This window comes from Loxodonta africana, chromosome 21, assembly GCF_030014295.1.
Source record: "Loxodonta africana isolate mLoxAfr1 chromosome 21, mLoxAfr1.hap2, whole genome shotgun sequence".
NCBI lineage: Eukaryota > Metazoa > Chordata > Mammalia > Proboscidea > Elephantidae > Loxodonta > Loxodonta africana.
This window is the reverse complement of record NC_087362.1, coordinates 3,680,269-3,705,775: the sequence shown is the minus strand read 5'-3', so window position 1 is coordinate 3,705,775 and position 25,507 is coordinate 3,680,269.

The window sequence follows — 25,507 nt, the reverse complement described above, 5'->3', positions numbered from 1 at the left end:
CTCTGTGAGTATCCTGTAGGCATTGGTGGCTCAGGAGTGGAATTCTTGCCTTCCGTGAAGGGGACCCCAGGTTGGATTCCTGGCCGATGCACCACAAATTCAGCCAGGGGAGGCTTGTCTGTTGCTATGTTGCTGAGCGGGTTTCCAAAGGGCTTCCAGACTAAGACAGGCTAGGAAGAAAGGCCTGTCTTAGTCTTCCAAAGATCAGCCTTTGAAAACCCTGTGGATCACAACAGTCTGATCCCTTGTGCGTGGGGTCCCCATGAGTCAGGGGCTGACTCAGCAACAGCGACAAGGCATTCTACATATAATTTTTGAAAAATTTGGTACCCTAAAATTAGTAAAATGGTGAGTTAACATGCGAACACACCAGGCAACTATTTACCATTAGCCCCCTTTCTACTCAATAGAGCAAGTTCAGCAGTCTATGGCCTCTTTTACTGCATCTCTGGTGCCCTCGCTCGCTAATCAGTCTCCAAACATTCACCAAAAGCCCTAGGCTAGACTTCCAGTTTTCACCATAGCCGTCGAAGTAGCCACCACCAGTCAATCACGGCCGGCTCTAAAAGTGAGACTTATCTGCTGTGTTGGAAACAGATAAACCATCTCCTTCTGAAACGTATTATTAAAATTCAAATTTTCTGAGGGAAGAGAATTCTAGGAGGGGAACAAAGAGCCAGTGGCAGCGGTGGGGCCCCTCCTGTAGTTCTCTCTGCAGCACATCAGACTAAATTAGATTTATTAGATTAGCTAATTGTCGTGTTGGAAGGCACAGACGAGCTGATCCTGAGACGAGAAACAAAACAAATGGGTTGCAGCAGTATGGATGTGACGCTGGGGAAGCGTTTAGCCTCACTAAGCTCTAGGCAGCCGGTCCTAATGAAGTGCACGGGGGCTGGCGGGAGCAGGCCCTGAGACCAAAGACCCATTAGGAGCGGTCAGCCTGTCCAACTGATATGCAGCGAGACTAACAAAACGTTTGATTAATGATAAAGTTCATCAAGCCAAACAAGCCAATCAGGCTGTATTTGCTATAAAAACAAAGTCCAGTATTAGAGGAAATATATTCACGAATAATCAAAATGAGATTGAGGTTTTTAAGTTAAGGAACGCAAGACCCCCTAATAGCGCATTTACTCACACATTTCACCTAGTAGCACTTTTACGCACTGGCCTGGGTTGAATGGAGACCCGGTGGCGTAGTGGTTAAGAGCTCAGGCTGCTAACCAAAAGGTTGGCAGTTCAAATCCACCAGCAGCTACTTGGAAACCCTATGGGGCAGTTCTACTGTGTCTTGTTAGGTCCCTAGGAGTCGGAGTCAACGGGTTTGGTTTTTATTTTGGGGGGTCGGTTTGTGGGTTGAATTGTGTCCCCCAAGAAGATAGGTCAAGTCCTAACCCCTGGGCATCTTATTTGGAAATAGGATTTCTGCAGATGTAATTAGCTAAATTAACATGATGTCATATACCTACCTACCTATGAGTAGAAACTGAGCAAAAAAAGAAAGAAAAACTAAACCCATTGCCGTTGAGTTGATTCCGACTCATTGCAACCCTATAGGACAGGATAGAACTGCCCCATATGGTTTCCAAGGAGCAGCTGGTGGATTCCAACTGCAGATCTTTTGGTTAGCAGCCGAACTCTTAACCTACTGTGCCACCAGGGCTCCTACTGGAATAGGGTGAGCCCTAATCCGACGTGAGGGGTGTTCTTATAAGAAGAGAGGAGCAGACAGGGAGAGGCACAGAGGGAAGGCAGAGAGTGGAGCTGTGCAGCCACCCACCAAGAAATGCTGGCAGCTACAGATGCTGGAGGAGACAGGAAGGGTCTTCCCCTAGAGCCTTCAGAGAGAACAAGCCCCTGCCGACACAATGGATTTAGATTTCTAGCCTCCAGAATGGCGAAAGATGAATCTTTGTTGTTGTAGGCAACTCGGCCTGTGGCTATTTGTTACAGCAGCCCCAGAAAACAAGCACAGGTTTCCTCTACAAAATACACCCCACTTACAAAGGGGGTCAAGGGAAGAACTCACATTCTTACCCCACTCTCCATTCTTTCTGCTTTGTCACTAGAACTGGTGTTCCTGGCAACCTTTACAGTGTCTTCTGAAGCCAGGAACTGTGTCAGGTGCTGCGTGTGAGCCAGGCCTACCCTAGGGCCCCTGCCCCCAGCTGCCCCCCACCCTCTAGAAAGGCCACTTAGTCTTCAGCAGTGACTGAGGACTCGACTCCGCATAATGGCAGGCAGGTGGTCTTACAATTCCTCAAGTCCCCTTTCCTCTAGTTGGAATGTTAATATCAGGGAGAGAAATAAAAGTCATACTTAAAAATAGCCTCCTGAACACCTTTTTTTCCTCCATTTGGACTTCCTACTGGTTGTCATAAAATGGGAACTATCACCTAACACAGTCATTTCTTTTGCAGGTGTTCAAAACCCCCAGTAATTTCCTTGTTTTACATTTTTTTTAATTCATAATTTTAATTTTTTAAATGGCCGTTTTACTTATACTTTTTCTCTAATATGTTAGAGGAAAGCTTCATTATCTTAAAAACATATGATTTGTACCTTAAAAACCTAGTGGCATAATCTTGGGTATCAGGCTTGTATCAAGGAACAGTATCATAAATTGGTTGTCTTCATTGATTATTTTAGAAACATGACATTTTCAGCCACTTAACATACCAGAGTAGTTAGAGATCCCTGTCTGATGAGTAACTGAATTTAACGTGGGGTGCGTTGGATTTTGTTTGTTTTTTGTCTGTTTTAGGGACGTTTATCGTTTTTATGGCACTGATGACTGAGATAAATACTGTGTAGAAATGCTACATAAAGCAAAGTGTTATTATATCTATTTCCTCTTTTTCTTTCTTTATCACCTTGATCTCTCACGTTTCTTGGTGTGACAATAACTGAGGCACTTGAGGCTTTCTGAGCCGCAGAAGTTTTACAAACAGTAATTTTTTCGCCTAGTTAAAACATACACTTAATTCTGGACATTCTCCTAGGAGCACGCTGTTTGCTTCCACTTCCTGATCAGCATGGTGTGTTTCTGATTCCAGGTTTAACCTAAGACCGTATTTGTAAAGACAGCCTCTGCAGCTGCCTTGCGCTCACCTTCCTGTATCTGTTGCCCACTAAAGCCCCTAAATCTGGCCTCTGTGCATTTTCTCCTTGGCTTCCGTGGGACTTCCGAGCGCAGGGCAGTCACTGGATTGAGCTGTAACCGGGGAGCGTGATGAGATCCATCAGCCAAGTAGCGCGTCTCCAACATTCTCCACAGACAACGTTTACTTGCTCAACGGAACATTAGAGATACACGATGGGACCTAAAGTATACCCGTAATATTGTTAAACAATAGTATCATAGACTAGTAATAATCTCTTATTACTAAGAAATTAGTAAACCGCGAGCTCATTAAAATTAAATGTTTGCTCTTTTTGAAAAAAATCTTGAGATTTGTTATCAGCATTCATTTTAGATTTTTTTCCAGCTCTGATTGATTTTATGTAAAAAAATAGTAACAAAGTAACAATCATTTTGAAGGTCAGTATTGAATTAAGCTACAATTTCAAACATAGCATTTGTAATTTTGGCCATTTCATATTTTCCTGGATTTTATCAGAAAAACGAATATGTTTTCCAAAAGTCATAGAATCCTCCAAACATTCCCTCACTGTTTGCCTTATAATGAACACACATTCCAAAGACAGATGAGACCGCGTGGGAATGTAGAGCTTTTGCTGCTTTCTGATCCAGGCCACAGAGAGGATCTGTATTTAGCCATCTTCACCCGCTTCCCTCATGGCCAGTCCTTCTCCCCCAGTTGCTCTTTCCCTTACCAGCTGTTATGGATCAAATTGTGCCCCCAAAAACTTGCACTGTAAATCCTAACCTCTATGCCTGGGGTTATAATCCCGTTTAGGAATCAGTTCTCTGTTATGAGACAGGATTCCTGTAGGATGTGTCTTGAGTTTACCTCTTATGAGAGATAAAAAGGACAGATTAGGCAAGCCCAGATGGGGTAAGATAGGTGCCAAGACACATGGAGATCTCCAAAGAACCAGGAAGTAGAAGCTGAAGAGAAAAGACCTTCCTCCAGACCCGATACAGAAAGAAAGCCTTTCCCTAGAGCCGGCATCCTGAATTTGGACTTCTAGCCTCCTAAATTGTGAGAAAATAGATTTCTGTTTGTTAAAGCCACCCACTTGTGGTATTTCTGTAATAGCAGCACTGGGTAACTAAGACACCAGCGTTCTCTGCTGCCATCCTCAACCAGCTCCCTGACTCCCCAGCCATGGCTAGCACTCTTGCATCAAGCTCTGCTTCACCCGGTGATGCCAAAATACGGGCACGGGAGAAGCTGGACATTTGGTGGATTACCTACACAGGTTGGTTGAGGGTTCTGTTTGTTTTTGATCTTCAAGCACACCCAGTGAAAATCAGCTTGCTGGTATGCAGAGCAAAATGAACTTTTCCTGGACTGAGTTTTACATAGGAATAGCACTGTTTTATGCCTGTGTATAGTATTTTTTTTTAATAGTATTTAGCCTGTTCCATTTAGAAAGGAGAACGTGATTTTCAAGAATCTTTTTTTGTAATAACCTCTTTGCTCATTAATTTAAGTGCATCAACAATATAAAATACAAATTTGTGTTATAAATTACAAATCTATGTAGTCCCACGGGATAAAATATACAGTCTATTTATGAATTTTTCTCCCAGTTATTACACGTTTTTTAGGAGAATCATGAAAACGGAGAGATAAATTGTCATAGAGTGATCTGCATAACAAACTTACCTCAGCGTTCTAACCTGAACTTCCTACAAACCCAGGAATGTTCTCAGACAGGTGGACTAAGACAGTAGCTCTTGATGGTTTACAAACTAAAGTCGTAATTTATGATTTATTTGTGAAGTCTTTAGAAAGAGAGAAAATAGGACAAAAGTTTTATAGCTACTGAACAAGGTCAGAAGCTTATGATATTTGTATTAAATTATAATGCAAACAACAGGAAATTTGGTGAGGCAGGAAAACGAAGTTGTAAACATTAGGGAACATCTAATGCTGAGCGAACAGTTACTTGGCCTACACGTTCGGATAAATTACTGTCCATTTCTACTCCAGTATGGAGTGGTTCTTCTTGTTTTCAACATGAATTAATGTATGCGCTATGAGACTGAATTACTAACTTTCTCCCAGTCATCTTGTGATTTTCTGGAGAGAGAATCTTTCACCTCCCACCCTCTGCCCTCATCCACCTTGATTACCCAGTGCCATAACCTCACGAACTTGTAATCATTTGTTTTTTCTTTTCTGCTTCCTTAATTCAGAGATGTGAGCTGAACTGAAAAAAAAATAATAGAAAAGAACTAGCTGAGTTGTAATCATTTGCAATGTTTGAAATGATTTGAATGGATGGGGATTATTTGCTTCAGAGAACCTTTGTCTGACAGTATCCCTAGGAGCTAGGAGAGCCAGCATTCTCATCTCAAACTCTGACATTCTTTGACAAGTTACCCTAGCTCCCTGCTTTACTCTGACCCTTATATAACAAGGATAATAATATTTATCTAGCCTACATGAAATCCTCAATTGTCTTGTTAAGAATATTTCACAGGGACAAAGTGGCCTTCCACGCTCTACATGATTTACAAATGAGACCGACTTACCAGCCCGGTGCTGCTTCCTGTTGTCCAGCTGTCTGAACCAAGAAACAGAGAAATCACATTTTACCACGTACTTTACGATATAATAATAGTTAATAGCTACTTGCAGTTACCTTGTTCCAGACATTGTGCATTATCCCATTTAATTCTGCAGCAGCCCTGTGGAGATTTTTTTTTTTTTTTTTTTTCTGTTTCATTGTAGAAGGAGTAGGGGCTTTCCAAGGATGAAGGAAGCTGCCCAAGTTTGTCTAATGAGTAAATGAGAGTCCAGATCACAGTATATGTACATCTGCTGTCCCCTGGCCTAGCAAAAGCAGACCAGGTCAACACTGAATCTCGGTGACGTTACAGGAAGCAAGGTCAGAACAACTGTTTCTGTGGACTTATCTATTGTATTGCCTCAGTTGGTTACCTGGTTAAAGACAATAAAGATACTTCCCTTTATACTTTCAGACCACTCTGATGTAATCACTTTTGTGAATATTTGGTGTTTCTTTGGCTAGACAGCATCCTGTTACCCTACTTCTGGTAGCAATCCCACCCCTCACCCCAATTTGAAGACCTGCCCTCTCCCTCTCCAGAGGTACCTGGAGCTCAATGTAACCGTAGCACCCCTCACCGAGCCATGTTAGTCTATCCTGTCAGTGTTTCATGGCCTAGCTCTCTGGATCCAGGGCCTCTGACAAACGCCCCTTCTCATCACCCTGCTGCTCACTGCCTACATGGGGGAGTTATATGAGATGTGGTCAACAATGTTTAAGTGTTTGTCTGCTAACCAAGAAGTTGGTGGTTTGAAACCACCCAGCAGCTGCACGGGAGAAAAGATCTGGCAATCTGCTCATGTATAAATTACAGCCTAGGAAACCCTATCGAGCAGTTCTACTCAGTCCTATAGGGTTGCTATGAGTCGAATCGAATCCACTAGTCGGCACACAATAACACAGCTAGAGTTCAATTACGTGGGTGTTTTCCTCCTTGACTGTGTGCTCAGTGTCTTTACTAAATTTTATCAATCTCGCTCAAATCAACTAGGTAAACCAATCCTCACAGTGGTTTTCACCAAAACAGCTTGTATATATCAGTTCTGTAATGAGAATATAAAACTAAAAAAACCAAAATTGACCTGTAGACTTCACCTCATTTCTCTTAGGAAAATTATAGCAGAAAAAAGATTTAGTTTCTTTTTTTTTTTTTTTCTACTTTGCTGCATAAGACTCAGAGGCCCCAAAGGAACAAAACAGACCGAACTGTTTTCATAATTGCACCCACCACCTGTCTGTCTACCTGCTGTGGTAATTTCCATGTGGCTGTGATGCTGGAAGCTATGCCACTGGTATTCCAAATATCAGCAGGGTCACCCATGGCAGACGGACTTTAGTGAGGCTTCTAGAGTAAATCAGACTAAGGAGAAAGGCCTGGCGATCTGTTCTAAGAATCAGCCAATGAAAATCTCATGTATCACAGCAGAACATTGTCCAACTTGCTTGTTTTGGACGTGGCATCAGGAGGAATCAATTGCTTAAGGATGACAACAGGTTTGGTGAAGTAGAGGGAGACCCTCTCTGAGATGGATTGGCACGATAGCCGCAAAGATGGACTCATACATGCCAGAGATTGTGAGGATGACCCAGGACCTGGCAATGTTTTGTCCTGTTGTGTGTAAGTTTGCCATGAGTTAGAGTCAATGCCATGGCAGCTACCTACATATCTGTCTAATCATTACATGGAGCCAAAAATCTCTGACCACTTCCATTATAGAAGTACCCACAGCTTCAGCTTTCTATGGAACTTGTGTCTAGTCGAGTTTTGGAGATATCTTAAACATATTTAGCTCTGTTATAAAAGTAATCCTTCAAAGTAATTATTTGAATTGAATCATACTTCATAGCTTAAAATCCAGCAGTGGTTTTACTTCAGTCCCAGGGTAACAAACAAAAATTGGTTTTGTGATCTCAAGGCCCTGTGAGATTGAGGCTTCTACACAGTTCTCCAGCCTCACCTGGCGCTGTGTCCTCATTGGTGATCAGCCCTGTCATTTTTTTACCACACCAACCAGGCGCCCAAGCCGGGGCCTTTGCACCTGCGTTCCCTGTCCCCTCACCTTCCCCCGTCACCTAAGTCCTTCTCTTTATCGGTCATGTCTCACTACAACCTCCGCAGAAACACTGTAAAATACACCCAAGATTAGAACACACCTTCTAGTTTATTTTCCCATAGAATACCATTGTTTTCCATTACAGAGCTTGACAGACCTTGTCATTCAACACATCTGTCCATTGGTTTAATATTAATCTTCTAGATATCTTGTTCTCTGATTGCAAGAATGGAGCTTGCCTCGTTGACCACTGTGACCCATCGCCTTGGGATGTTTTGGCAAGTGCTAGATGCAAAAATGAATATGTAGTGGACAAATTCATGAATGAACACACTTCAGTGGAAAAATGTAATACCAAAGCGTTAACAGCAGTCGGTCTCTTAATTTTCCCCTTAAATGATTACTTAGTGAAAAGAACATGAATCATCTTTCTAATTGGAAAAGAAAAGAGCCACTTACTGTGTTACTAAACACCTGGATTTACAGAAGAATAACTGAACTCTAAATAGATGTTTTTTTTCTTTTAAATAGATGGGTAGGCTAAAAAATTCCTATTTTATTACAAATATGCTCTACCATGGTTTCTCCAATTCATTTTTCCTTTGTATTTCCAAAGTCTAGCTTGTTCACAAAGCATTCCAGAGAAGAAAAAATATATCATTTTGTAACCATTTTTTAAATACCAAACAACACCATTAAATGTCAAAATTCGAGCTCAAAGTGTGACTCAGAAAATAATTTTTGAACATACTTTAAACATGTATAGCAGTAATAATAATCCTTCATCCAACCCAGTTCAAATTTTTTAATAGGCTTTCTGGCCCAAAGTGGATAGTGGCTGGGGAAAAAAATAAAACCTTCCAGCTTATTTTTTCAAACAGAAAAGCTTGCCCTAAGCAGATGCATTTTTCACAGTGCTGTCTGTCAGCAGCAGACCTAATTGCTTTCCATGTAAATTAAGAATATGTACCTTTGTTTAAGCAGTAATCTAGGTCAAAATAAGGAGGTGGTTTAATTGTTTTAGTTTATTGGGAGCTTTGAAATGCCCCTGAAAGCTTGGCATGAAGGCTCTTCTTGGCTTCCATTTATTTAAGGAAAAGAATCTTCCTCTTTTAAAGTCTGCCCCCCCTCAATTTCCGCTTACCAGTACTAATGATCCACCCCACACATCAGGAAGGCACATAGAAATATTTCAGGGCTTTGTCATTAAAAACTTGAGATTTTTGTTGCTATTTATTTCTGAATTGTTTATATTTCTTAAAGCTTGATGAATCTGAGAACAGGTTTAGAGGTAGCTTGAGACCTCTTGCTTTTGAGTTTCACTCACTAGAATGGTTATAGGTTTTTCCTCTCTTCCTGCATGCAGACATACTTATTTTTTGTCAAAAAAAGATCTAGAACTACCCTAATTATCAGACAAATTTTGAACATAGATTATATCACAGGGAGGAACTTCTGACTGAACCCTTCTGGTTTATGATACCAGTGAGTTTAAGTGTGTGTGGTCCATCATTGGCCCCCTGCGCCTGGAAAATTGAATCTCAGCAGGTTCTACCTCGAATCTGGTGAAAGGGTTTGTTCATTTGTTTGTGTGTTTGTTTTAAACATTTCCTGACAGGGGAGTATTTGTGGACGATATGTCTCAAAGGAAGCTATTTTTAAAGAACAAAGAACTATTTTTCTCACTTATATAATTTGTAATAGCATATCCTCTGTATTTTCCCCCTAAATCCATTGTAATTGTAATTCATTGGCTGTCATACCCTCATGAACAAGATGCATTAATAATAAAATAATTTTGAAGCCTTCCAAGCTTCATGGAGGTCATGCAGTTATATGAGTCTAAAAGACAGGCACATTCTACAGAAGGAACTAGTTCTTTGCTGCTATTGTACCGTCAAGCTATTTTATTTCATTGTAAGAGGACATTACAATAATGCATTTGTGATTATACATTTCATTTTTTAAATGTGCAGTTAACAATGAAGGAAAAATATTGGACGTAAACTATAGATTTGGAAAAAAAGCAAGAATCAAAAGATTATTGGTCAGAAAGAAAATGCAGAATTGGGAATTCAATACATTTTTACAAAAATAGAAAAGCCACAATCTGTTTTGTATTTGTTTTGCTCATAAGGAAGATTTTTATTTAAATGTCTATTCAGTATGGATTACACCTCAACATAAAGAAAACAAAAAATCCTCACAACTGGACCAATAAGCAACACCATGATAAACGGAGAAAAGATTGAAGTTGTCAAGGATTTCATTTTACTTGGATCCATAACCGATATCCATTGGGAGCAACAGTCAAGAGACCAAACAACATATTGCATTGGGCAAACCTGCTGCAAAAGACCCCTTTAAAGTGTTTAAAAGCAAAGATGTCACTTTGAAGACTAAGGTACACCTGACCCAAGTCATGATATTTTCAATCGCCTCATATTCGTGTGAAAGAAAGACTGAAGAATTGATGTATTTGAATTATGGTGTTGGTGAAGAAAATTGAATATACCATGGACTGCGAGAAGAGCGAACAAATCTGTCTTAGAAGCGATACAGTCAGAGTGCTCCTTAGAAGGGAGGATGGTGAAACTTTGTCTCACGTACTTTGGACGTGTTATCAGAAAACAGTCCCTGGAGAAGAACATCATGCATGGTGAAGTAGAGGGTCAACAAAAAAGAAGACCCTCAACAAGAGGGATTGTCACAGTGGCTGCAACAATGGGCTGAAAACATAGCAATGTTTGTGAAGATGGGCAGTATTCTGTTCTGCTGTACCAAGGGTGGCTATGAGTCAGAACCAACTGGAAGGCACCTAACAACAACATACTAACCACATCCATCGAAGACTATGCTAAATACATCCATCAAGCAAAAGTTTAATAATGGAGGTGGGGGAGGGCAATAAAGATAAAATACTGTAGCAGTTGAATTATAAAAGTATAGAATATTTATACCTGTTGTGGAGGTGGATCTTGATGGTTGTTTGTTTATGTATTTATGTAGGTATGTATTTATATTTTACCTTTTCCAAAAGTGATGTAAGGTGTATTTATTTATACTCTTCTTTCTTTCAAAGCATTATTTAAAGTAGCTAAACCTTGATGTAGCTGACTTATAAAATGGGCTGTTATATTATTAATAAAACTGTGGGACACTCAGGGGCATTTAAGAAGTCTTTTCATACTGTCCTTATATTTTTATGAAAAAGTAAGTTGCAAAATTACATTAGAAATCAATAGGTTTAAGTTTTTACATATTAGAATAAAATGAACAGAAGCTTCAAAAATGAGTAATAAAAAATACACATTTAACTGAATCATTCATAATACCCAACAGCTGCTCACAGTCTTTAACTTGGCTAAGTGCTCAGGTTGGAGGGAGTTGACTAACAGACCCACGTGCATTTAAATCATTGTTTGGCAGAAAACACCTTTCAAATGCATCTTGTAAGAGATATTTTTCTAAGTTGCAAGTAACTTGATACCTGGAATTTTGCTTCTATCAGATGTAAATCCCAGTTTGATTTGCTGAGTTATTTTCTTTGCATGTTGAGTCCAACGTTTAAATTTCACCTGCTGCTTTACATGCAATAGAAAGCATGATAACATACAACCCTAACTTAGCAAATCGGCTTGTTATAAAAAATATCAGCAAAGTAAATTTGTCCAGTGAAGTCTTGGCTAAGAAGTATTTAATTGATTGTACTTTTAATCAACAAATTTAATAGAATTTTTTCATTTTCATTGCCATTTTTTAACTTATTGTGGTAAAAACATATATAACAAAACATTTGCCGAGTCAACAGTTCTTACACGCACGTTTCGTGGCACTCATTGTGGTCATCCTGCTGTTCAGCTGCCATTTCAATACCAGTATAGGCAACACACTTGAGGTTTTGAAACTTCGGAATTTATGAAAACATAAATTCTGGAACTCACCACCAGTATAATTAACAGAACTCTGAAAACGGTGCCTATCTGACATGTGTATGACGCTATCTGTCGCTTCCTGTGGTTAATTTAACCTCCTAAACTTTACCTCAATCCTTCGGATGCTCTTCATTCGCGTAGGCATTTCTCTTTTTCACGATTCCTTTGCTTCTGTTATGGCTATTGCAACAGTTCCCAGGGATTCCCTGTTCTTTTCCAATCACTTCCCCAAAGCGTAGTCAGAGTAATACTCTCAAAACACAAATATGACCATGCTTCTCCTGCTTAAATTCCTTCAGAGCCTTTCCATTGGTCTCAGGAAAAAATTAAAATTCTTCACCAGGCCCTGCCCGCTCTGGTCCGTTCCCTGCTCCCCATCTTCCTGCCTCACCCCCAGTACGGTCTCTGAGCCCACCACATGGGCCTTCTCAAACTTCTTCAAACCCACTGTTCCCTCTCCCGTCACTGGGTCTGCCCACACACTCCTCCCTCTGTGTGGAATGCTCTTCATTCCCATTTCCCACTCCTGCTCCATGGCTTCCACATAAATCCTTCCAACCTCCAGATGCCCATTGCAAATACCCCTTCCACAGTAGGCCAGGTCTTTCTGCTTTGTGCTCTTTAGCATGCCTCACTGTCATATGCATGTAGCTATATTTTTGTGACAATGGGATTAATATCTGTCTGAGCTACGTGAGGACAAAGGCTGTGTCCATTTTCGTTCACCTTTATGTCCCCCGAACCTAAAGCAATTCCTGCCTGACACCTAATAGGCATACAATCATACTCGATGAAAAATGAGAAAGTAAACACTAACGTTCCTCAAAAGGTTTGGCATTCGGTCTTCTAGTTTTATCTCTGCAGGGTGCGATGGCCACTTGTGCAGATTTTGAAAGCGGTTTTTATAGAAGCCACCACTCTTACATTTTTCCTGGCATGGCCTTGACAGTCCACAGATCCCGCTAAATTTTTGCCCGCTTATTTCGTAATTAGTGTTAAATGCTTCTCTGACCTCTTAAATGTGTCCTCCTCTTATGTGTTATGTACTTCTTATAAAGTAAAGACAAATCTTCCTCATATTTGTCTATAATAATAAAAAAATATAAGAATAATAGAGTCCTACATATCAATGTCCTCATTCTTTTGAATTGTAAATGATTCATATTATCCCCACCTACAAATTTAATTATCAAATATGTGTTAAGTGCCATTTTAAATTCCTCTCTGGACTACATCACCAAACTTTTATATCACTTGTATTTTCATAGTAGGCAATTGTCTGGTGTGAGCAGAATGGAGTTTAATAATTTTTCCACAGGGGTGAGCTGCCACCTCAAGAGCAAGGCGGCAACTTCCTTTGAGTGATGTTGCTTGTCTGGTTTCCCTGGCATATTTAAATTGTTTGCATACATTTTTGTCCTATGGTGTGAAGCTAATCAATTTACATGAAAGAATCTGCATCTTATTGTTATGCTTACTGTGCTTTGTTTCAAAATAAAATTGAAACTTAGTGGGGAGCATTGGACATATTCACTACATAAAAACACTGAGGATTTAAGAAAATTTTAATCACTGAAAGAAGAAACCAAATAGCAGGAAGTAAGCTATATCATACTTTCTCCACTTCGATTTTGCCTGAGTGTTTTCAACACATTTATTCCCTCACATATTTTTTGTTTCAGGATGGCCAACACTAACTGAAAAATTGGTTGGTTCTAGAAGACTGTCTAATTTCATTCTGAGTCCAATCAATCTCAGACATCGATTGACAATCATCCATTTAAAATTTCCTGTTACCAGTCAAGATCTTGTTTTTAATCTTAACAATGACCTGAGCTGACCAGGACAATTTTATTTTAATTTATAAATATAAACAAAATTATAATTTAGAATTAAAAACTATTCGTAAATATTCACTAGCACTCCTCTAAGTGTTTTACAAATGTGGACTCACCTTGTCCTCATAACAAAGCAAAGGTGAGGTAATTAAGCATAGGGAAATTAAGTGTCTTCCTTAAGATTATAGACACAGTTGCTAGGTGGCAGAGCTGGGGTTCATTCTCAGACAGTTTGGTTCCAGAATCGACACACTGAGCATCTTATAAATGTGAGTTGGACAAGCAGCACCAAAGGTAACAACAAGGAGCAGGCCCTAAATCTGCTGGTGCTGTGAAAGTATCTGAGCTGCAGGGCCTGAGCCCAGCCCAGCAGGGCCACGTTTCCACATTACATGTGGAAAGAAAGGTGCCAACTTGAATTCAAGACCAACGCAGAGCTACAAACCCCTTATCAGAAATTAACATATGCATTTTAAAACATAAAGTTGAAATTCAGCTTTCTCAAAATCCTGGAAATACTTCATCTAAAGCCCTGGGCTTCCAGGGGCCACTTGAAGTCCCCACTTGACGTACTGCAGGGGGCTACAAACACTGACCCCACTGTTCGCTTTCTCTCCAGCACACAGTGGCTCAAACACCAGTGCCATAGATGTTTGAATCCTATTTTCTTGGTTAAAAGATGATTTTTTTTTTTTTTTTCTAAAGGAATACTAATCCATGGGCATAGTTTACTACACACTAGAGTTGAGTTACTTTTCCCTGCTCAAGGAAACATTTCCAATTTCAGGGTGCCTCATCCGTTGGCCCCATCCGTTGATATTCTGTGCAAAGCTCCGTTGTTTACGGTTCGTCCGTGGCATAGATGAACACATAGTTGCTGTGCAATAGTAGACATAGCGAAACAGCATTTTTGGGTACACTGCAGTCAGCCTGAAGAGTATGGCATGTTTAAAATGGAAATATTGAGCGTGTCTCTATACTGTCCTATTTTAGGTACTCACTCTGAAAGGCTCACACGAGCTAATGTGAGAGATAAGGCAAATACAAATGATGATATAGACAATGATGAACACCTGTAGCTGGGTAAACAGACGTAGCATATGTGTAATGGAACACACGTGCATACACATGTATGCACACATAAAGACAGAGAGGGCTACACGGGGATAGATGAGTGTTAGCCCCAGGGTGGTCCAACGGTTAACTCATTCAACTGCTAACCAAAACGTTGGAGGTTCAAGTCCACCCAGAAGTGCCTCAGGAGAAAGGCCTGTCAATCTACTTCTGAAAAATCAGCCGCTGAGAACTCTCCGAGGCACAGCTCTACTCTGACACACGCGGGGTGTCGTGAGTCAGAGTCGACTCGATGGCAGCTGGTTTTACTGCAGACGACGGCAGCTAACGTGGCTGCGAAGAAAAAAGCTCCAGGAGGTGACCTCGTCCACTGTGCCAATGGGATTCAAGAGCCACTTTGTGTTATGTATCCAGTGCCTGCACAATGCCTGGAAGAGAGAAAGTACTAAATATCTGTCGGATAAAAAACAAAGGAAGAGGAGAGAGGAGAAAGACAAGGAGAGGGGAAAGAGGAAGGAAGGAAGCAAAGAAGGCAGGAAAGGCTTAGCCAATCAGATGAAATATCCACTCTCAAAGACTTCTCTGTTCTTCTCAGTGTGTTGTGTGTTTCACCAACTTTCCGGTTTTTTCGCAAAGCAAATCCCCAACCTTAGGTTAGCTTCTTCCACTTTCTCGGCTTTTTCTGCAGTGTTTCTTGGGAAAAATCACAAAAACCTTCCAATTACGTTCATAACAAATCTATCCTGTTCATTCTCACTGGATTCCTATTTCACTGTCGTGTCTGTTTATTTTTAACAGCAAATCATATTCCCCACAGCAGCCTCTCAAGTCCTTTTCCACACTTCTCAATTTCTCAAATCATCAAGCCCATCCATATCTGTTTAACAAATGACTTTCTCCTTCTGCCTCAAAGAAAATGGCACCTCTCCTTTACAAGCCAAACTTCCCACCTACTGTTGATCTTAATTATCAGCCTTTGCCCCCTTTCTCTAGCACCTACGGCCTTTCCCCTTACCGGATTTTATCATTTGATGACATGTGCAGGACGACTTCTCTTTAAGTAACCAACCAAAAGCAAAATTACCACCAAGAAGCATTCCTTCAGCTCTACCACACCTTTTTTCTCTTCTTGTCATGATCTAACTTTCCTCCTCCTGTTAGTTGGTTCTTGTGCCCTCTCTCTGACCCAAATAGCTATCTTAGAAGTCTCAAGTTTCTCCAAAGTCAAATCCAATATCTTCAGAAGTTCTCATTGTTTTTAAGCCCACCTGTGTCAGCTAACGCTGTTGGCCAATTATGTCTTCTCAGGTCACCCTCTCCATTGCCTCTACTGTGGAGTCTCCTGTGTGACTCTTGACCTCGGCTCCCTTCCTCTGTTCCCACTGTGGAGTCTCCTGTGGGACTCCTGACCTTGGCTCCCCTCCTCTCTTCCCACTGTGGAGTCTCCTGTGTGACTCCTGCCCTCAGCTCCCCTCCTCTCTTCCCAGTACCGCCATCTCCTTACTGGCTCTTCTTCATTCTCTAACCCCCTGCAGGTAGCTATTTCCTCAAGTTTTAGGCCGATTTCTCCCCATCTCTTCAAGGGTTACTTCTATTTCCATGTCTCCCAACCTTTTAATGTCACACTTTCAGCTAACATTGATCTGGCACCTTGATAACTCTAAAACAAACAAACAAATTTACCAGCTTTCTCGAAAGTTGGTTCTTTCTTTTCATGGTCTCATTTTCTCATGATTATACAAGTTAGTTCATAATTAATAAGGTCCAAAACCTAAAAGTAATCACAGCTTCTTAACTTTGTCTATCTTATTAAATCCCCTATGGGTTTTTGTTTGTTTGCTCTTATTTTCATTTTTGTTTCTTAGTGTAGGTGGAGCAAGAGGGATAGAAAAGGAGCAAGAGAAGCTGGGATGATAATGTTAAAATGAGAAACTGAAGGGATCAATTCATTTTAGCCATGGTTGCTGTTTACCTTGACTGAGTGAAACGCAGAAATAGGAAACTCACACATTTTTACTTCAGCAACACCAGAAACAAATATGTGTAAGTTCCCAGCATAGGGAATGTGGTCCTAGGCCCTGGGAATACAGTGTGATGAGAGATACCATTCTACCTGAATCTAATACTCACAATGCAAAATTGGAATTGGCAACAAGGGCAGGGATGGAAGGGGTTTTCAATAAGATCAAGAGATGGCAGGCCTTAAATAAATCCCAAACATTTCACCCTATGTAAAACTAAATAATCATTATAAAGTACAGCCAGAATGCTTCTTAGAAGTGAGAACGGTGAGACTTCATCTCACATACTTTGGACATGTTATCAAGAGGGACTAGTCCCTGGAGAAGGACATCATGCTTGGTAAAGTAGAGGGCTAACAAAAAAGAGGAAGATTCTCAACAAGATTGTCTTAGTTATCTAGAGCTGCTATAACAGAAATACCGCAAGTGGATGGCTTTAACAAACAGAAATTTGTTTTCTCACAGTTTAGGAGGCTAGAAGTCTGAATTCAGGGTACTGGCTCTAGAGGAAGGCTTTCTTTCTCTGTTGGCTCTGGAGGAAGGTCCTTGTCTCTTCAACTTGCTTCCTGGTTCCTTAAAGATATCCATGTGGCTTGGCAGCAAATCTCCCCCATCTCTGTTTTCTCCCTTGCTTGTTTAATTTCTTTTATATTTCAAAACAGATTGACTCAAGACACACCCTACACTAATCCTGTCTAATTAACATAACAAAGACATTCCATTCCCAAACAGGAATATAACCACAGCCAAAAAAAAAAAAGAAGAAAAAAAAAAAACCCAGCTCCCCTCAAATCTATTCCAAGTCATAGCATGACCCTATAGGACAGAGTAGAACTGCCCCGTACAGTTTCCAAGGAGCACCTGGTGGATTCCAGTTGCCGAACTTTCAGTTAGCTGCTGTAGCTCTTAACCACTACACCACCAGGGTTTCCAACTACAGCTATAAAAGACGTTAGGATTTACAACACATATTTTGAGTGGACACAATTCAATTCGTGATGGAGATGGATTGACGCAGTGGCTGTAGCCATGGGCTCAAACAATGTTTGTGAGGATGGCACAGCACCTGGCAGTGTTTTCTGCTGTTGGACAGGGGATCACTGTGAGTTGGAACTGACTCGACAGCACCTAGCAACAACATAAATTTCTTCCTTTTAAACTACTGGAAAAAAACACAAAAAGACTCTACACGAGTACATGAATAAACTTCAGCTTAACACTCTGCTTGGGTAGCCTACAAACACTCTTTTTATGATTATTAACAACCTGTTCTGCTTAATTGTTATAAATTGGCAGTAATCGCTTGTTATAATGCATTTCTTAATTGTTAAAAAAATTTTCAGAACTAAAATTATTCCCATGACACATCTGGTAAAATTTTCTTCCAGTTGACATATTTTGTTTGCTTTATTCTAGATTTCCTGCTCTTTTAAGACAAGGAGATCCAGAATTTCTGTACAAGCAAGAGGACTAAAAACCTCTGTAAAGAAGAAGAGAAGGTAAGTGCAAGAGATTAAAATGTCTCCAGACTTGCCAAGTGGACAAAAAGCCTTCTTAAAACACACAGCTTGGTTGTCTTGACAAAATCCGTCCCTTTCGCTAAGCTGCCCGTTACTTATACTATTAACCTTCATGAATTAGCTGCAGGTAAATGATCCCTAAAAGCATAATTAATCTCCTTTTCATACTATCTCTGATAATATACCAACTATGGCATTTCTACTGTCTTTTTGCCCCACCAAAAAATGAGTAGAATGAGGAGATTCTAAAATATAGAATCTCTGCATTTTAACTGGAGAGGATTTTCTACCAGGATAGACTATAACAAGCACAATGGATTGTAGTGTGTGTGTGTTCCCCCACTTTGGAAGTGATTTTTTTGGGGTACTCTCTTGTTCTCGGAAAGTCTTAATCCTTCCTGAGCAGCGCTTACGAGGCAACCTTAGAGAATTAAACTTGTACTTGTTTTTTTTTTTTTTTTTTCTCTTCTTGATACAGCTCAGTGCGTTTTCTCAATGGTAACTGTGGTTTAGTAATCTAAAGCTTTTGAACCTTGCAAACAGATTCATTTAAAACCATATTCCAAGGGGTTTCCACAAAATGGGAAGTGTCTTCTACCAGGACACTACAGAAGAATTTACACAGAAGATCTGATCAGTGTCCCGCGCGTGATGTTTGTATAGTAGTGTGCCTAGACAATCCGGTTTCCAAGAGCAAATCACTGGAAAATTGCCTGGTTCTTTGGGTTTAGTGAGCTGGGCTCTTTGAGTTTCCTTGCTATTCCTAACTGATTTTTTTTTTTTTCTTAATACCAAATTCAGTAAAAATTTCCCTTGAGAAAAGGGCCTTTTAAATTATGAAATAATTACAAAATAACCATATGTAGGAATGATAGCATTTTTATATCAGAAAAAAATGAGTTCCTTGGGCATATTTCCCTTCGGTGCTGTTCATTCAAAGACAACCTACTGTTCTTTCTTGACCGATGGCACGGTGGTGAAGAGCTACGGCTGCTAACCAAAAGGTCAGCAGTTCGAGTGCACCAGGCATTCCTTAGAAACTCAATGGGGCAATTCTGCCCTGTCCTATAGGGTCACTATGAGTTGGAATCGACTCGAGAGCAATGGGTTTTTTGGTTTCTACGTCTTAAGAGCCTGACAATAATTGTGATTTTGTCCCTGATATTATTTTACATTCGGATGACTGGTTTGAATTAATTTTATGTCCGAAACAAATGATCCTTTCTTTTCTCACCCACACTGAAGCTGACATAAATTCAGTACTTGCAAGCAGAGTTTTTTGCTTTGTAGTTTAGAGAAGGGTGACGATAAAATAGAAGAATTTTGTTTTTAAGAATAAAATTGTGATTTAATTGTTATATAATACAGCAGGAACTACTGTGGTTTTCCTTTAATATCCCTCTCAGGCACTGAATTTTTACTTTTCCCCTAAGGGCGTCTCAGAGCAAAGTGATACGAGACCTTTAATAATCGTTCTTGTGTGCACACACGCGTTCTCACCTGCTCAGCGAGTAATTAATCAAAACTGGAATTAAGCTCTGGGATGAATGGTGTGTTCTGTGCCGACGCCTGCACACGGGGTATCTCTCTTCCCTTGGTCCCAGTTTAGGTAACGGGAGATTGTTCCGTGAAGATAAAACAGTTACTTCAAAATAGGTTCTAATAATTTTACCATTGTGTATCTCCTCGGTCACTGTTCTTTTCAAAGTCCCCTTAGAATTTTAGCATCACTTTTGCATGCAGTGCATGGAAACAAAGACCCTGGAAATGTGTGTGCAACCTCTGTAGCCTAGATAAGGAGCGGTTTGTCTCAGCTGCCTTGCTGATGTTCTCCTCAGTCCTCCTCCTGACTCTTCATTCACATGCCTACCTTGACAAAGGCACACCCCGTGAAAGGCCCATTGGGGTAGTTTTTACAACATGCTTCAGATAAATTCCATTTTTAGGATAAATTATCACTGAGGTATTCAAAGAATTAAGTGCACAGCTTCTTTTATTACGAATTCCAGGTACTCTAAGCCAAAATGTAATCACCTATGTGTTGTCTGCTATTAAAAAATGTAACTTAATATTCAGTGTAAAAGCAATACTTGGTTTTCTGAAGCCCATTGTTGGTGAGATTTCACCTTAGAAAAAGTACTTTCTCTGAATGCCACTGTCATGAAACATGTCAGCCCCCCCTTGTCTTTTACGTATCCTCTGCAAATCCTTCTCTCGTCAGTCCGCGAGAAGGTACTTTTCCCATACCTGCAGGTTCTCCAGGACAAGCGTTTAGTCTTTAATAGCTAACATGTAAACTGGAATGTGGCAGTGCTCCTCTGAGAGACACACTGAATGATAACTTTTCATACAAGATATTTGCTGTTGTGTAGGTAGGCTTCTCCCTAAAAAACATGAGCATATACCTCGAGGAGGAAACAAAATTCATACGCAGGTCCCCAAATTCTTCCTAAACCTATCAGAACAACTAAAAAAAACACATTTTCAAATCTAAGAAAGGCAAAGACAACAAGAAAAAAAATTAGAAGAGTGTCTGAAAACCATATTTTATAGGAAGATTTCTAGAGTTTGCCTGGTCCAATTTAAACCAGATATAGTGAGTATGCTTTTCATTGAAGCTAGTGTTTTTTCAGTGTCGATTATAAAGGCAGTTTATATTTCCTAAGGCTAGCCAGATATTTAACTAAGCCTAACAAATACAAATACTTGGAAACCCTGGTGGTATAGGGGTTAAGTGCTATGGCTGCTAACCAAAGAGTCAGCAGTTTGAATCCGCCAGAAACTCCTTGGAAACTCTGTGGTGCAGTTTTACTCTGTCCTATAGGGTTGCTATGAGTTGGAATCGACTCAACGGCACTGGGTTTGGTTTTTTTTTTTTTTTAACAAACACTCAGAAACTTTTCCTAACAAACAAACAAAATCACCAAATGATGTTTTATAAAAATGGGACCAGAACTAAATTTCAGGCAATTTCCATGGCACAGAACCCATTTGTGGTATAAAGGGGTCAGAGGAAAGAATGAAAAACATGTAAAATGTTGTGTGGTATGTTTTAGAAGTGGAGTAAAGAAACATTATAGATAATTGAAATTCACCTAAGTCCAGGCTACCCTATTTAGTTGGTAAGCTCCACCCTACCAGGCCTTTATAAAACTGAATACAAAATTGCAAAGCCTTTGACTTAAATCAGATTTTTAATATTTTCTTCCTCCTGCATCAACATTTATCAAAAAGGAAGGGGAAAGGAAAGACCCTATATCATACTCAAACCGAACAGTCCTCTTCTGCCTTAGCTTCCCTGACGTAAGCTGATGATATCACCGCTTGGCAGACAATCACAACCTTAGAGGAGATAAGAGAGTCAGAATAAATTAACAAGGCCAAAAAACATAGTAAGCCGCTCTGATGATTGGAAGTAGCTCCATGTTGGTTGTCTTGTGGAACAAAAATCAGAATGGCTGACTACAAATTTTACTTTTCATCTGGATGTTTTGGTATTTTGCAGACACAGCACCTGGTGCAAGGGAAAGGTTGGAATTATTAAGTTTGTGAGATACTGTGGTAATTTTTCACTACGCATCTGAGTCCCCTCCTGAATGAGTCTGTTTGAGCCTGTGGGCCAATGCCTTCTCATGTGGCCTGAGCTGTGGAGATAGAGTGTTGTAGCTTTCCCAAAGCTGCCCGTCTGATTCCAGAGAGTCCTGGGGAGCCTGTGCTCAAGGGGGTGTCCAGGCTGATTGGATGCTTTGATTGCTGATGTTTGCAGTGGGCTTTGTGGGACGGATCTCTGCTTCTGACGTCTGTGTCTGTCTTCTGTCTCTACCCAAGGTGGCACTTTTCCTCAATAAAAATAAATAAAAGTCAAGGGACTTAAACATATTTTCTTGGTATGAGAGAATAGGAACAAAAGACAGTTTAGAGAAAAAAAATTCTCCTTTCTTAGGTGGCTGTGTTTTTATTATTGTTGTTTTTTAATTTTGAATTAAAATGCATAGCCATTTATATTGGGAACCTCCTGTTGTTAGACGCCAGTGAGTCGGCTCCGACTCGTGGAGACCTTACACAGAACAGAGTGAAACACTGGCGGGTCCGCGCCATCTTCACGATCGTCGCTGTGTGTGAGTCCATTGTTGTGGCTACCCACCTCATTGAGGCTTGGCCTCGTTTTTGATGATCCCCTACTTTACTAAACATGATGTCCTTTTCTAGTGACTGGTCTTCCCTGATGACACAACCAAAGTAAGCAAGCCAAAGTCTCACCATTCTCACTTCTAAGGAGCGTTCTGGCTCTGTTTCTTCTGAGACTGATTTGTCCTAAGCTACATGAATTTGTCAGTGCTGTCCCAAGGATAGCAAAGAAATAACTATGTAATGCAGAGAAGTCACCAGCAAACTCACTCTAAAACATGTCACAAACACATTCTGAAGTTATCATTTCAGTTTTATCTGTGATCAGATATAAAACATTGCCCTTACAGAGTTAAAGTCTGTATATATTTGAAGGCCCCTAAAAACTACAATGTAATTATTCTTGGACCAGGTCTGGACTATACTATACAACGATACGGACCCAGGTCTGGACCACTTTGTATGATGATATGGACCCAGGTCAGGATCACACTGTACAGTGATATGGACCCAGGTCTGGACTACACTCTAAAATTGTATGGACCCAGGTCTGGACCACCCTGTACAATGATCTGGACCCAGGTCTGGACCACCCTGTACAATGATCTGGACCACACTGTACAATGATATGGACCCAGGTATGGACCACATTGTACAATGATACAACAAATAGCTTTCCACACAGTGCGTGACCTGGCATGTGGCCATGTGTCACCTCAGGGTCACATTTGCACAGATGGAAAGCAGGGTCTAATGGAACACTAGGTGGCTCTGCCTATGCTGAGATGCCCTCTGTTTCTCCAGAGGCTTTATTCTTGCCCCAATATCTCTGCCACCAAAGTCCTGGCCCCATGGGATTCTGAATGTCGTCTCCACTGTGATGAGAGGTAGGGCCACTGTGGAAATACACAACCTGGAAAAAAAGGATGTCCCTCTAAAGCTTCTCATTCACTGTTGGAGCCCAGACTACCCATTTCACAGTGTGTGGTGCACCTCACTGGTAACCATTTAAGGAATTATTCTCTAAAATGCCATCAACAGAGAACAGTTAAGAAAGAAGCAAAGCAAGATGGCTCAAAGCAGAAAAACAGTCTTCTGCTTAATAACACAGGGATCAGAGAAAATATTTCTCCTGGGATTATATGGACAGCTCTTTTCCTAATATGTGGGACCTTTTTGGCTTCTGTTTTCCAATCAGTGAAAAAAATAGATTAAATTCAATGCTACCCAGGATGCCGTTTGATGCAACGAACACAGGCCTTGGAACTGATTGACCTAGGTTCCAATTCTTATTCTATCACTTTCCATCTCTGAAAACTTGGAAACATCAATTAATTTCTCTCCTCAGTTCCTTAATCTATAAAATGGGAATAATAATACCCCCGTCAGTATTTTGTGAAGACAAAATTTGATTGCTGTATTAAGGCACCTACATACATAATGTTCGGTAAGTGATAGGTATTATTTGGGGTAATTATTCCACAACAGCATCACGTTCTCTAACAGATTTCTATTTTTAACTTCCTTTCCTAAAACCTATTAGCTAATGGGTAGGATGCAGATATGTTCAACACTTGTATAGCATATCATATTTTATTGGCTGCGAATGGATAAAATTCTGAATTTGGTGAGTGGAACAAAGAATGAAAATAGGCGGTGCTGAGAATATTTTGAAAGGCAGCGGCCACCGTTCAAGCAAGCCAAGTGCTCCCTCCAATCACACTGTGATGAGGAGATTTAGGGAGGTGAAATGAACACTGGAAGTTCTACCTCCAGGAAACGTGGTCATTGCCAGTGTTCTCGCCAAGCCATCTTTCTTGTTGTGATCTGAGCAGAAAGCTCTGCGTTATGGCGGGTTACCAGAAGTAAATAAGCCTGACACAGGATGGTTGGAATGGACAGCAGAAAAGCTAAGCCTCTCTGATTTCAGGGAAGTCGACTGCTGAAAAGACTGTGGTGACGTTGTTTGCTGCTCCAGCCTCGGCGCTAGCGCAGTGCTGTGTCAAGTACCTAGTAAACCAGCTGCTGTTGAGTCGATTCCGACTCCTGGATGACCCCGCATGTTTCAGAGGAGAACGTGCTCCATGGGGTTTTCAATGGCTGTGCTCTTTCAGACATAGATCACCAGGGCTTCTTCTGAAGCGTCTCAGGGTAGATTTGAACTGCCAGCCTTAAAATTAGTAGCTGAGTGTCTAACCATTTGTGCCACCCAAGGACTCCTCAATTACATGATAAAAGGCTCCATAAATATGTGTTGAATGAATGAACTATTTCCTGGGAAGTAATAAAGTAGACGGTTTCTATCCTAGGAGTTCAGAGGTGGTTTCTAATAACCAAGACTGACATTCTTAAGTGTGTGGAGGCAGCAACTCAGGATTATTCAGAGTTGACTACTTAGGATTTCAGCATTACATGAGTGTGTTCTCCCGCCAACCATTGCTACGTATACCTCCAGACAGAACCTGGCTAGAAGAAAGGTGCTTGGAGATCTTTTGATGGGAATTCTTTATAGTTATGAAGTTATTTTCAAGTTATAGTTTTCCCATAGCTGATTTATTTCCTGCTTTGTGAGCCTTACAGTATAAGAAAGGTCACATCATGTAAGTCCAGCAATCTGTGCAGCCCAGGGTCCTGTCCCATTAGTGGCTCAAGGAATATCCTATGGGAGAGGAAGGTTTACCATGCAGATGTCACCTTATAAACATCTTCAGCTTCCTCTGATGCTGTCCAGCAATCCCTCATACAGGAATTCATCTCGTCATCTTGAATGTTACAAGCTAAAAGTACATTTTCATAGTCATCCTACTCCCCCCATTTTAGCAAAGTTCCTTAGTGTACAAATTTAGATGTGCCAGAGTTCAAATGATGACGGATACTAAACCACGATAAAATATGTTTAACCAGAAAGGTATTTTACCTAATAACAAAGGATTTTTAATTAGTAAGTATTACAATTATAGGTGAATATCGAAGATTGATTTCATAGATTTCTACCTACCTTCCTTCTTTTTTTTTTTTTCTCATTTTTCATTTCTGCTAGGTATAATACTTAACCTAGTTCACAGCTTTGGTGATGTTTCCTTTATCCAAATATATAGATATCATCAGATAGTCACCCTGTTGATTCATAAAGTCTGGATGAGAATAATAGTGCTAAATTGTTCCACTACAGCAAAAGTTTAGAACAGGCAGATGTCAAAAAAAATTCCACCTGTGAACATAATAAAA